Genomic DNA, 12,730 nt, shown 5'->3' with positions numbered 1-12,730 from the left:
AACAGTAACAGATTTAAAAAGATGAAAGGGGTTTTACACCACCAACAGTAACAGATTTAAACAGATGAAAAGGGGTTTTACACCAACAGTAACAGATTTAAACGTATGAAAAGGGTTTTTTACACCAACAGTAACAGATTTAAAAAGATGAAAGGGGTTTTACACCACCAACAGTAACAGATTTAAACAGATGAAAGTGGGTTTTACACCAACAGTAATAGATTTAAACAGATGAAAGGGTTTTACACCAACAGTAACAGATTTAAACATATGAAAGGGGGTTTTACACCAACAGTAATAGATTTAAACAGATGAAAGGGTTTTACACCAACAGTAACAGATTTAAAAAGATGAAAGGGGTTTTACACCACCAACAGTAACAGATTTAAACAGATGAAAGTGGGTTTTACACCAACAGTAATAGATTTAAACAGATGAAAGGGGTTTACACCAACAGTAACAGATTTAAACAGATGTAAGGGGTTTTACACCACCAACAGTAACAGATTTAAACAGATGAAAAGGGGTTTTACACCAACAGTAACAGATTTAAACATATGAAAGGGGGTTTTACACCAACAGTAATAGATTTAAACAGATGAAAGGGTTTTACACCAACAGTAACAGATTTAAAAAGATGAAAGGGAGTTTTACACCAACAGTAACAGATTTAAACAGATAAAGGGGGTATTACACCAACAGTAACAGATGTAAACAGATGAAAGGGGGTTTTACACCAACATTAACAGATTTAAACGGATGAAAAGGGTTTTTTACACCACCAGTAACAGATTTAAACAGATGAAAGGGGTTTTACCCCACCAACAGTAACAGATTTAAACAGATGAAAGTGGGTTTTACACCAACAGTAATAGATTTAAACAGATGAAAGGGGTTTACACCAACAGTAACAGATTTAAACAGATGAAAGTGGGTTTTACACCAACAGTAATAGATTTAAACAGATGAAAGGGTTTTACGTATCTAACAGTAACAGCTTTAAACAGATGAAAGGGGGTTTTACACCAACATTAACAGATTTAAACGGATGAAAAGGGTTTTTTACACCACCAGTAACAGATTTAAACAGATAAAGGGGGTTTTACACCAACAGTAACAGATGTAAACAGATGAAAGGGCTTTTTACACCAACAGTAACAGATTTAAACAGATAAAGGGGGTTTTACACCAACAGTAACAGATGTAAACACATGAAAGGGGGTTTTACACCAACAGTAACAGATGTAAACAGATGAAAGGGGGTTTTACCCCAACAGTAACAGATTTAAACAGATGAAAGGGTTTTTTACACCTACAGTAACAGATGTAAACAGATGAAAGGGGGTTTTACACCAACAGCAACAGATTTAAACAGATGAAAGGGGGTTTTACACCACCAGTAACAGATTTAAACAGATAAAGGGGGTTTTACACCAACAGTAACAGATGTAAACAGATGAAAGGGGGTTTTACCCCAACAGTAACAGATTTAAACAGATGAAAGGGTTTTACACCAACAGTAACAGATTTAAACATATGAAAGGGGGTTTTACACCAACAGTAATAGATTTAAACAGATGAAAGGGTTTTACACCAACAGTAACAGATTTAAACATATGAAAGGGGGTTTTACACCAACAGTAATAGATTTAAACAGATGAAAGGGGTTTACACCAACAGTAACAGATTTAAACAGATGTAAGGGGTTTTACACCACCAACAGTAACAGATTTAAACAGATGAAAGGGTTTTTTACACCAACAGTAACAGATGCAAACAGATGAAAGGGGGATTTACACCAACAGTAACAGATTTAAACAGATGTAAGGGGTTTTACACCACCAACAGTAACAGATTTAAACAGATGAAAGTGGGTTTTACACCAACAGTAATAGATTTAAACAGATGAAAGGGTTTTACACCAACAGTAACAGATTTAAAAAGATGAAAGGGAGTTTTACACCAACAGTAACAGATTTAAACAGATAAAGGGGGTATTACACCAACAGTAACAGATGTAAACAGATGAAAGGGTGTTTTACACCACCAGTAACAGATTTAAACAGATAAAGGGGGTTTTACACCAACAGTAACAGATGTAAACAGATGAAAGGGTTTTTTACACCAACAGTAACAGATTTAAACAGATGTAAGGGGTTTTACACCACCAACAGTAACAGATTTAAACAGATGAAAGTGGGTTTTACACCAACAGTAATAGATTTAAACAGATGAAAGGGTTTTACACCAACAGTAACAGATTTAAACAGATGAAAGGGTTTTTTACACCAACAGTAACAGATGTAAACAGATGAAAGGGGGTTTTACACCAACAGTAACAGATTTAAACGGATGAAAAGGGTTTTTTACACCAACAGTAACAGATTTAAACAGATGAAAGGGGTTTTACACCACCAACAGTAACAGATTTAAACAGATGAAAGGGGGTTTTACACCAACAGAAACAGATTTAAACAGATGTAAGGGGTTTTACACCACCAACAGTAACAGATTTAGACAGATGAAAGGGGGTTTTACACCAACAGTAACAGATTTAAACAGATGAAGGGGTTTTACACCAACAGCAACCAAAGAAACTGATCTTTCACTGATTCACAGCATCGCAAAATATTTCTGAAGGTTCCAATTGTTTCTGTCAACTTCTACAATATGATGTTTGAAAGGTTTCCGGCGCAGCACCGTATTTACAAGTCTGCCGCCTCTATAATATCCCTCCAGAGGAGTACAGACAGCGCTGTATGTATTGTCATTTTACCATCGCTTGGAAGCTTTCAACGACACCAGTTGTTCCACCAAAAGTAGAAAAGCCAAAGGCTTCAACAGTCGTCACAGCAAAATACAAACAATACAATTTTGTGCAATAATTTCATCCGTTGTAGGTTGTTATTGAATCAGTCTGTTGGCTGTTTTCGATCACCTCATCATCATGGTATTTTGGGTTTCCCCTTCAGGCATATAGCTGCTCATAACTAAGGTCTAAAACACACTGTTCACGTCATGATGGTATGAAACTGGGTTGCTTGAAAACATTCTTTCCAAGAAGCTTGATACCTTATACCTACATTCAAAATGTGTACAGGGTAAAAACAAAGTTTTTAAATCACTGGTCCCGTGAGTAAATGGGTTTGAAAGAGTACTTGCCCAGAGGCCAAATGTATTTGTCCAGAAAATTTCATATACATACAAGCACACTTCATAGAGTATGCCTTTATGAAATTATGATTTTTTTAACATTAACAAAACTATTTTGAGAAGTAACAAGTGAATAAAGCAATATTAAATATTAATATTTTGCACTGGTCCATCATGCAAGTATAGTCATAAATATTCACTTGCCCGTAGACCAAATTTACAGATTCCAGGCCATTTGACCTGGAATTTTTTCGCAATGAATGAAAAGGAAAAAATTGTTTTATCTGGTGTGATTCCATTCTTACCAAATGACAGAACAGCCATTTTCGTTAGGACAAGGTCATGTATACCATATGGTAATCATTTCTACCAAGCAACAAATGTCATCGAATCTATTCCGGACTTTCTATCAAAAGTTTGATTTTGAAGTCACAACTTGACAATAGATAAATTTCAATACTAAAATTCATTTACATAAATGTTTACTATTACAGCATATAATTTAAATAAAACATGTAAAACACTTCAGTAAAAGATCAATTTGAATGGTGTTATGTACAATTTCATGACATGCTTAATTAAAATATTAAATGACTTATTAGCGAAGGATGACTCATAAACCCCCGGGACTTATTTCCATTGAGGCCATTTTTTGTCCCCAATTACGTCAACAATATGACGGAAAGACCTCGAAAGTTTCTGACTGGAAAAAAAACATGTGTAATAGTTCATGATTGTAACGCTTTCATAGCAAAAAGTAAAGATTTATCTTAAGGATTACGTATACTGTCCCACTGGTTGCGTTCTTCTTTTCATTTTTTTTTTAAATATATCTGTCACACATATGATGAATCAAGCGGTACTGTTTACTCCGAACAAAATCTACAAAATCAGATATCTCTAGAACATCAGCAAACAAGGCGGGTCATTGTGAGCAATTCACAACAGCCCCCATCAGTCAAAGGGTGCAGCCATTAGGATAAATATTATAATTTATACTTAAAAATTAAGAAAATAAACATCCAGATATCAGTATGCAAACACTCCACCTTCCTACGATACATCATCATAACAAGGCTGGTGGTTGTAGGTCCATATAGTTCCCAGCTAGAAAGTCATATCCCAGACAAACTATTGGAATTTAAGAAAGAACCATATAGTGCGTTACAAGACCTACTTCAGTTTATTGCAAGTTTGGTGAATTAAGTTGAAAAATTACCAGTGTAAGGCAATAAAGATCCAGACAAACTTTGAACAAAGTGCCATACCTTGGGTCAAAAGAACTGACTTCAGTGCCCAAAATCAAAAGCCCATTCAAAATTTAGCAATTGTAGATGACAAGAGTAACATGAGAATGTCCTAGGCAAAGTGATGCATGCATGGACAGACACACAGATTTCCCCTCTGGTAATACCAGTGGATGACAGATGGACAGAATGAAGACCTATAATCCCAGAGGACAGATGGATAGATGAACAGAGTACAAACTTATAATTCAGTCTGCTGTGGTAGATTCGGTTTGGAGGGAGGGAGAGGCGTGGGGGCTGAAAGACTGACTGGATGGTGTGCAATCAATCTTATAGTCCCCTCTAGATCTGTTGGAGGGCGGTTTTTGGTGGGGTAGGGTTTGAAGGAGGTAGTACCATTTTGTGAAGGTGGCAGGGTACTGAACGAAGGGGTCCCATTTGGTATAAATTATGGTGGGGGATTTAAATGAAGAGTACCACATGTGTATTGCAACATCAGTGGAAGTTATCTTTTCACAGAACTTGCTGCATCTATCCTAATATGGTACAATTCTGATCAAATCAGAGCGACTGATGACCAAATAGTCCTACTGGTGACATTTTATTTCTATGAAATGCTGAATTGAATTCTACAGCATGAGATGACACAACTTAGCATGCGAGAGATCTGGAGCAATCCCTGGGGAGCAGTGTTCAGATTTATAATATACCAGCTCCTGGGGAGCAGTGTTCAGATTTATAATATACCAGCTCCTGGGGAGCAGTGTTCAGATTTATAATATACCAGCTCCTGGGGAGCAGTGTTCAGATTTATAATATACCAGCTCCTGGGGAGCAGTGTTCAGATTTATAATATACCAGCTCCTGGGGAGCAGTGTTCAGATTTATAATATACCAGCTCCTGGGGAGCAGTGTTCAGATTTATAATATACCAGCTCCTGGGGAGCAGTGTTCAGATTTATAATATACCTGCTCCTGGGGAGAGAATTGTGATGTAATGACTACACGGTGACAGATTCCATGCACAATTCCTCAAGTTCTAAATCAATAATATAACCTCTACATTCCTTTCACTTATGGAAATTAAGAATCATTCCCTTTGAAGTACAATCCCGACTTTTCCTATTTTCTCCTCTTGCCTAGGCTTAGTTCAAATCAGTTTAGTTTTTTTAATTTGAATTTCATCAAAACATTTGATGAGCTTCCGTGTAATCTCTTACAAAATCCTATTTGGTTTGTAAATCAGTAATTACAAAGATTTTACCCGTGATGTAACTACGAACACAAGGCCCAATACCAAACATGTGGCTTCTCCAAAATTACACACCCAATGATCAGGTACCATGGCGTGAAACCATATACACCAGTTACCATGATGTGAAACCATATACACGTTAGCATCAGAAACCTCAATTTACTCCTCCCTATCCTCATTTATTACAGCTAATAATCATCACGTACCAACAGAAAATGAATCCCTTTGTTAATTTGCTTAAGACTTGTTGCGAATAAAGAATATCCATTTTGCTAAAAGTTCAATTACAGATAAACTCGTTGCTGGGAATTGCTGTTAAAATGTTAAACTATTTTTTGTTAATTACATGTCCTACTTTCAGCATGTACACGGTGCTTCCTATTGAAGTAAAAAATACTAAAAACCTTAAAGACACTTAAATCTTTAGAACCGGAGATGGTACTTTTGGTACAATGCTCCTGTTTATCTAAAAATGGTGTTTAGGGTTAATGTACCTGTTTATCTGGATATTGTGTTTACATAACAAAGTACCTGTTTATCTGGATATGGTGTTTACATAACAAAGTACCTGTTTATCTGAAAATGGTGTTTAGGGTTAATGTACCTGTTTATCTGGATATGGTGTTTACATAACAAAGTACCTCTTTATCTGGATATGGTGTTTACATAACAAAGTACCTGTTTATCTGGATAAGGTGTTTACATAACAAAGTACCTATTTATCTGGATAATGTGTTTACATAACAAAGTACCTGTTTATCTGGATATGATGTTTACATAACAAAGTACCTGTTTATCTGGATAATGTGTTTACATAACATAGTACCTCTTTATCTGAAAATGGTGTTTCAATACAATGTACCTGTTTATCTGGAAATGGTGTTTGCACAGTACAATGTACCTATTTACCTAAATATGGTGTTTACAGTACAATTTACCTGCATGTTTATCTAAATATGGTGTTTACAGTACAATGTTCCTGTTTATCTAGATATGGTGTTTACAGTACAATGTACCTGTTTACCTAAATATGGTGTTTACAGTACAAAGTACCTGTTTATCTGAATCAGTATTTTTTGCCAAAATTTATGCATAGAACTAATCACCGATGGTTTTCTCTGTACATGTTCCTGCATAACTAAAGACGTTTTTATGATAGATGTACTTGAATATCTAGATATGGTGTTCATGGTAAAATTTACCTTTAGACTTAACTACAGATGTTGAAATCTTATGCTACCTGTATATCTAGATATAGTATTATGATTTATCTAGAAATTTCAGGTAAATGATTTAAATACTGTACCTTTATTTTTTTTACTCATGAAAACTGACATTTTACATTTCCAGCAGAGGATGTAGGGATAAAATGTAGTTACTAAAATAATCCAACAACATTACACTTCGTGTGACCTCAATGACTTAATGCACAAAGATGAACAGTCAGAATCTCTTGCATGCAAGATGTGGTGTGCTTTACTGCGCATACAAATCCCCATGGGGGCATGAGGTTACACAGATATAACACGGTGTATTTTAACTGTTCTTCTTACAGAGAGGTTTTTAACTGGCATACTTTCTCATCCTCTATATCTGACCTCTGACCCATCAGCCAGTTGTAGCCATCCATCTGTCTTACAGGAAAGTCTACCTGATACTGCTGTCAGATAGCTAGGTGCTGCCCCCTAAAGGTGACAGGCCCCACCACCGGTTCCCCCTGGATGTTTATGTCGAGTTTACACTGCTCTGTCATTCTATAGCCCTCTCCTCACTCTAACTTACTGCCTGCTTACACATTGTTGAAGTTTAATCGACATAATTGATTCAATTTTCACTAGCAAAAAGGTGAAAGTTATGTCTTGCCAGGATCAAGGTCTCCCCCAACCCTTAGATGTCTTGCTCTATCTACTTTTTATGTCGTCATGAAATCTCAACAAATATCTTAAAAACGACAAAAATACCTTCCTTTAAAATAGTGGAAACTTAGAGTGAGGTTTCTAACAGGTGCATTAAAGTATACCGTTATCAGGTTTTTATTTGTCAATTAAAAAAATGATGTTCTCCAAATATTAAAGAATCGATTACGATTCCATAGAAAAACTTGCCAAAGGTTTACAATTTATCGATGCTGACCTCCAGCATAAATTGGTGATGCTATGAAACCATATTATGGCCAGCTTCTAGACGGATTTCTGTAGGATCGAGGGAGATCGTGATAAATAAAATGGAGAAGAACAATTAAACAGTCTGATGCAGAAAAAGCACATTTGTAAGGACTCCCACAAATATGGTAGAAGAGGCATGATTGGAAGATTTCCCCGAGTACGCCACCAAGTACAACAAAACATTCCATAAGGATTCCGCTACTAGGGCACTTTTCTCCTGGCAGAAAAGGCTGAGCACTATCCTTGTTTATGTGAGACAGACGTTTTCTTTATATCAAGAAGGCTTTCCATTTCCATCTGACCAAAACATTACTCATTAAATGATAGGATATCGTTTTGTTATTGATTCATAATGATCATGAACTGTTACAAGAGAAAGACATTTTGAAATAAACAATACTCCGAAATGTGTTGTTTCATTTAGTTACGAAGTCTGTCAATTGTTTTATGATTAGGTATTGATGATAATAAGAAACTCTTAATTTGGATCAGTAGTGAAATACGGGTCATTCTGAAATATTTCTGTTCATAAAAACTAACAAGTCATTAAGTGTTTATTGCTCAGTGTCTCATCTATGAGATTCTAGTTGGTTGAAACTTGTGGAAATTTGAAAAAAAATGTCATCACCTGGACTGGGATGTAAAAAGAAGTTTAATATTTTTTGTGCATACAATAAAATTACAAAGACCCTATATAGCTGAAGGAAGTAATGTAGAAAGAAACCTGTATGTAATTGGCAGTTTAATACCGCAATAAAGAAATTAAATGTAATTAATAGCTAACTACCAGTAGATAACAGAAATCAGTTTGGGGAAAAAATGTATCTTAATACAGATATCCAAGATTTCTCAAATTACAGACCATCATCTATTTCAAAATGTTCACTGTTATAGAATTAAAACATATCTTCTACTTATTTTTTTGTCTGTGGTACTTTAAAAACATTTAACATTAATTTAATTAATAATTCTTATAGTAGCAAACATTCTAATCATCAGGTATGGCGATACCATAGAACCCGCAATAACATACGAAGAGAGTGTACACTTTTACGGCTTTGCAATTCTGTCTTCTCCTTGCGTTCACTAAGTAACTTAATTGGTACTAGGTACAACTGTCAGTCAAGAATCAATAATATCAGAGGTCCTAGGGGAATCACACCCTTCCAGCGTAACACAGCTCAACACATCACACAGACGTTTCTATCTGTAGGTATTATATTCTACCGGGAAAGCTGTACAGAACATTGAGAAACTGCCCGACTAACGGGAAATAGACTTGTTTTTATGGCTACAGTAATTTAGATCAAGTCTCATTTGGCTTTCTTTCTTAAACGTATATATTTATAATCATTTTAATACCATATCCTAAACAAAATATTTAGGATATGTCAGTTTTCACATGCTTAAGGTGAATTCCCAATAAAGCTTGATTTATGAAAATGTATTATTGCTCTTTGAAAACAAAATAGGATTTTGGATTAAAAAAATAAAATACGATACAAATTTACACTTTAAGATATTTTTCCAAGGCCAAATATGCTAGATTTCCAAACATTTTCTCTAGGTTGGTAAGTGTGAATTGTAGAAAGGTTATGTATCACAACCAGTATTTTTTTTCCATCGTACTAGTCATCGAAAAGCCACACATAATAATGTATTGGTTGTGATAAATAAGCTTTCTATAACGAATTAAATATGCTACAATTCTAATGTATTAATGTATGTTCTCACAGATACGAATGATATGTTACCTTAGCTATTGTAAAGACATAAAACCTGATAAATAAAAATTTACAAGTATTTACAGATTAACCAACCAATTACAAATACATTATACACAATTATGTTTGATCTTTTGAATAATTTTTACGAACATAAGCGCACATAATTTGAATAACTTATAATGTGCCAGCTTGAGCCTTCTTTCCGTCTTATTATTTTGACGAGTCAATAAAACACACCTCCGTTTACATTGATCATTGGTAAACAATGTGGTCACTCGAGCTCGTGTCCATGGAATACCTACCTGGAATACCTACCTGCCACAATGTATCTATGCCAACAGTAACTTAAATATTTCGAGACTTTGTATCAACACTCACGTTAATCCAATAAGAAAACCACACTCGACATAGCCATGCCCACTCAGGTGTACATATAAATGTCACATATATATATATATATATATCACAGGATTAAACCAAAATCTTTACTTCACCCACATTAATTATCATACATACCGACATGTGTTGTCCCAAAAGTTTCTTAGCCGAAAACAAATCCCGACAATTGCCAAAAAGATCACTCAATCACCACTACCTGGGATGTGAATGGTCAAGAACTAGGAATTAAATCCTTTAGGCAATCGTCAAAATAATCTACTACGCTATACATATAACTTGGGTCTCCAATGCGGGAACACACGAGGATGTGTAAGGCCTGTCACTGATAAAATGGAGACACACACACAAGTACCTGGATTATGATGACTCATGCATGGCCCTGTTTGCCAGAACTTTATCAAGTTTACTTTGTCTACAATGCCTTTCAATGAAATATCAATGTGGGGGTGTAGGGCAATTCAATAGAAATATCGCACCCTATAAATAAACGATCAGATACCTACCTGTAGTGTCAGTTGACGATAAACTTTGTATAATCATTCACAGGCTGTACCCTAGTATATTGGGTACATGTCATTTTTCTCAGGTAAATTAAAATTAAAAGTTGCTAATTCACTTACCTTAAAGCTTCTTGACTTGATTTTACTTGCTAACAGTAAATGACAATATTCTCGTTTATGCTATAATCCTTAAATAAATAGCCACTAGAGGACTGGGAGACGTGCGCAATACTTCAAATGGCAACAAGAACAGGTGCGTCAAAACCACACAACTATCATGTACCTCCAGACGTCACAGCCAGCTGAGCACAGAAAACACCTTCGTAAAAGTTGTATCATTTAGTGTCTGTGTAGGTATGCTGGCTTTTGCATACCTGTTTTAGATGTGGTGCACTGCATGTATGGGGAGCTAATCGACTCACCTGAGTCTCACCTAGGCCAGGACAAAGGAAGTTATGGGCAGTCATGTCTGAGGGTTTAGTGAAGGGAATATCCATTCACCTGGCTGGACAACCTACATTCTCACACCAATCTGACCCCGATTATAATACCTGTATGACTAGCATATATGTTGCAATACTAACTTGTCAAAAAAGCGGACAAGGAGGAATGTTTGTGTATACACACATATAAACGAAAACAAAATTAGTATAGGTCAGACATCATAGTCTGTCACTCTGTAAACAAATACACCTGAACGGTTGTGGTGTTAAACAGATGTCCTAGCTGCTGTATAAGAGTACATTAATAATACTGTCTTAAAACAAGGGACCACAAGATGTGTATATTGATTACTGATGGAGTACAGACGGTGTCGGAAAAACCCTAAAGATAAAACAGCATGTACAGATAAAATACAGTCCTTATCTGAAATAATGATGAACACAGAACTAATTACCTACCTGATGTAAGGTGTTTAAATCCAGCCTACCTGTTGATTTGTGATATTTACCTACCCAACAGGATGTCAATGTACCATCCCAAATGTCCACATACCTTTAGAGATAGATTTCAGAGTGGGAATTCCTGTCAATGTGTTTATATTCAGTGGTGACTCAATGTGTAACTGCCCAACCAAGTGTGACCTTTGACCCACTAGCTTACCTGTGTGTTGACCATAGGTATGTGTGTACTAAAAGGTACAAGGTGTAATAGTATTGACACCCCAGCTGGTTGTTTACGCACGTCAACTGGGAACTATGAATGGTGATCAACACCAAACCATGAATGGTCAACAAACATTTAACGGGCTAAACTAGGTATGAAAAGGTAACACACTACCTCACTCAGGATTATTGTCACAAGTCCCCTTTAGGTAGTAAAGGTCTAATACAAGTTTGATTCCATTACATTTAAATTGCTTGACAAAAGGTGCCACAATAACCTCTCTCTGACATACAATGTGTTCTGTACATCCTTTGTAGATTATTTCAAATGATTATGGTAATGTGGTGATAGTCGATCAGTCTTACGACCAAGACATACATAATTAATACACTACCTGGCTTTCCACGATAAGCTGTCTGCCAACTGATTGGCCGTCTGGCCGGAGTCTGTTAGCTAGGCACCATGTCTATTACAGATTAGTTGGACCAAAATTTGAAGGTTAATCTGGTCAGGTCTTCTTGGGTATTTATTTTTGTCATGAACCATAGGGAAACTCAATGTGATGGTTATAAGGTTGACTATCAGGTTCACCGAGTCAGTACAGGAAGGCAATGAATGTCTCCAAGGGATGCTAAATACGACAATGCCAACCCTCTAAATAGGCATGTTTATTCAATTTGAGAAATAATTTTATGCCAGTACCCTTCCCCGATCAACAACAACCCCCCCCCCCCCCCCCCATTACAACTCTGTGTGTCACATGAGCACCAAGTGGTGATCCACTGTCTCTCCACAACTTTGGGGGGAAATTACATTAGAGCATTAGAATTTTTATGGAAGACATTTCCCCCAGCTGGAACCCAATCCTTTGTCCTTGTCCATGTGTCATGTGTCTCAAGAGTTTCGCATATTTTTACTGGAGGCACATCAGTCTCAGGCAGTGTATCATCTTAGGGCCACCTGGAGGCGCATTTGTCAGAGGTTCCTCGCCTGCTATGGCAGAATTTCGTCATTACAGAAGCATGAAAGCTATAACTACGGAATGATTCCGGTCACATGACATTGTGACATGATGTTCTGTGACATACACAGTACTCTTTACCAGCCATGTTGTAGTGTAAACCTATATAATATCCGTCTTTTCTGCATTACTTTCTAGTAATGCAAATTTGTACAG

At 36.2% G+C, this 12,730-nt stretch overlaps 1 protein-coding gene across 11 annotated transcripts in view; it reads right to left on the bottom strand.

The window, feature by feature from the left end:
- LOC110466659 (adhesion G protein-coupled receptor L2-like) overlaps positions 1-12,730 on the bottom strand; it is an 80,285-nt gene that overhangs the window by 53,440 nt on the left and 14,115 nt on the right. For 3 of the 11 annotated variants that reach the window (XM_021523315.1, XM_021523327.1, XM_021523326.1), the window contains exon 1: positions 11,349-11,423. The exons of 2 other annotated variants lie outside the window; for them this stretch is intronic. The gene's annotated coding sequence lies outside the window, so the exon portion shown is untranslated. Of the gene's footprint in view, positions 1-10,063; positions 10,313-10,566; positions 10,722-10,820; positions 10,955-11,348; positions 11,426-12,730 lie in introns of those variants that run through there. 6 more of the 11 variants (XM_021523324.1, XM_021523323.1, XM_021523325.1 and 3 more) reach the window with 6 other exon arrangements.

This window comes from Mizuhopecten yessoensis, unplaced genomic scaffold, assembly GCF_002113885.1.
Source record: "Mizuhopecten yessoensis strain PY_sf001 unplaced genomic scaffold, ASM211388v2 scaffold11139, whole genome shotgun sequence".
NCBI classification, from domain to species: Eukaryota; Metazoa; Mollusca; class Bivalvia; order Pectinida; family Pectinidae; genus Mizuhopecten; species Mizuhopecten yessoensis.
This window is presented reverse-complemented; position numbering and strand designations above follow the sequence as displayed.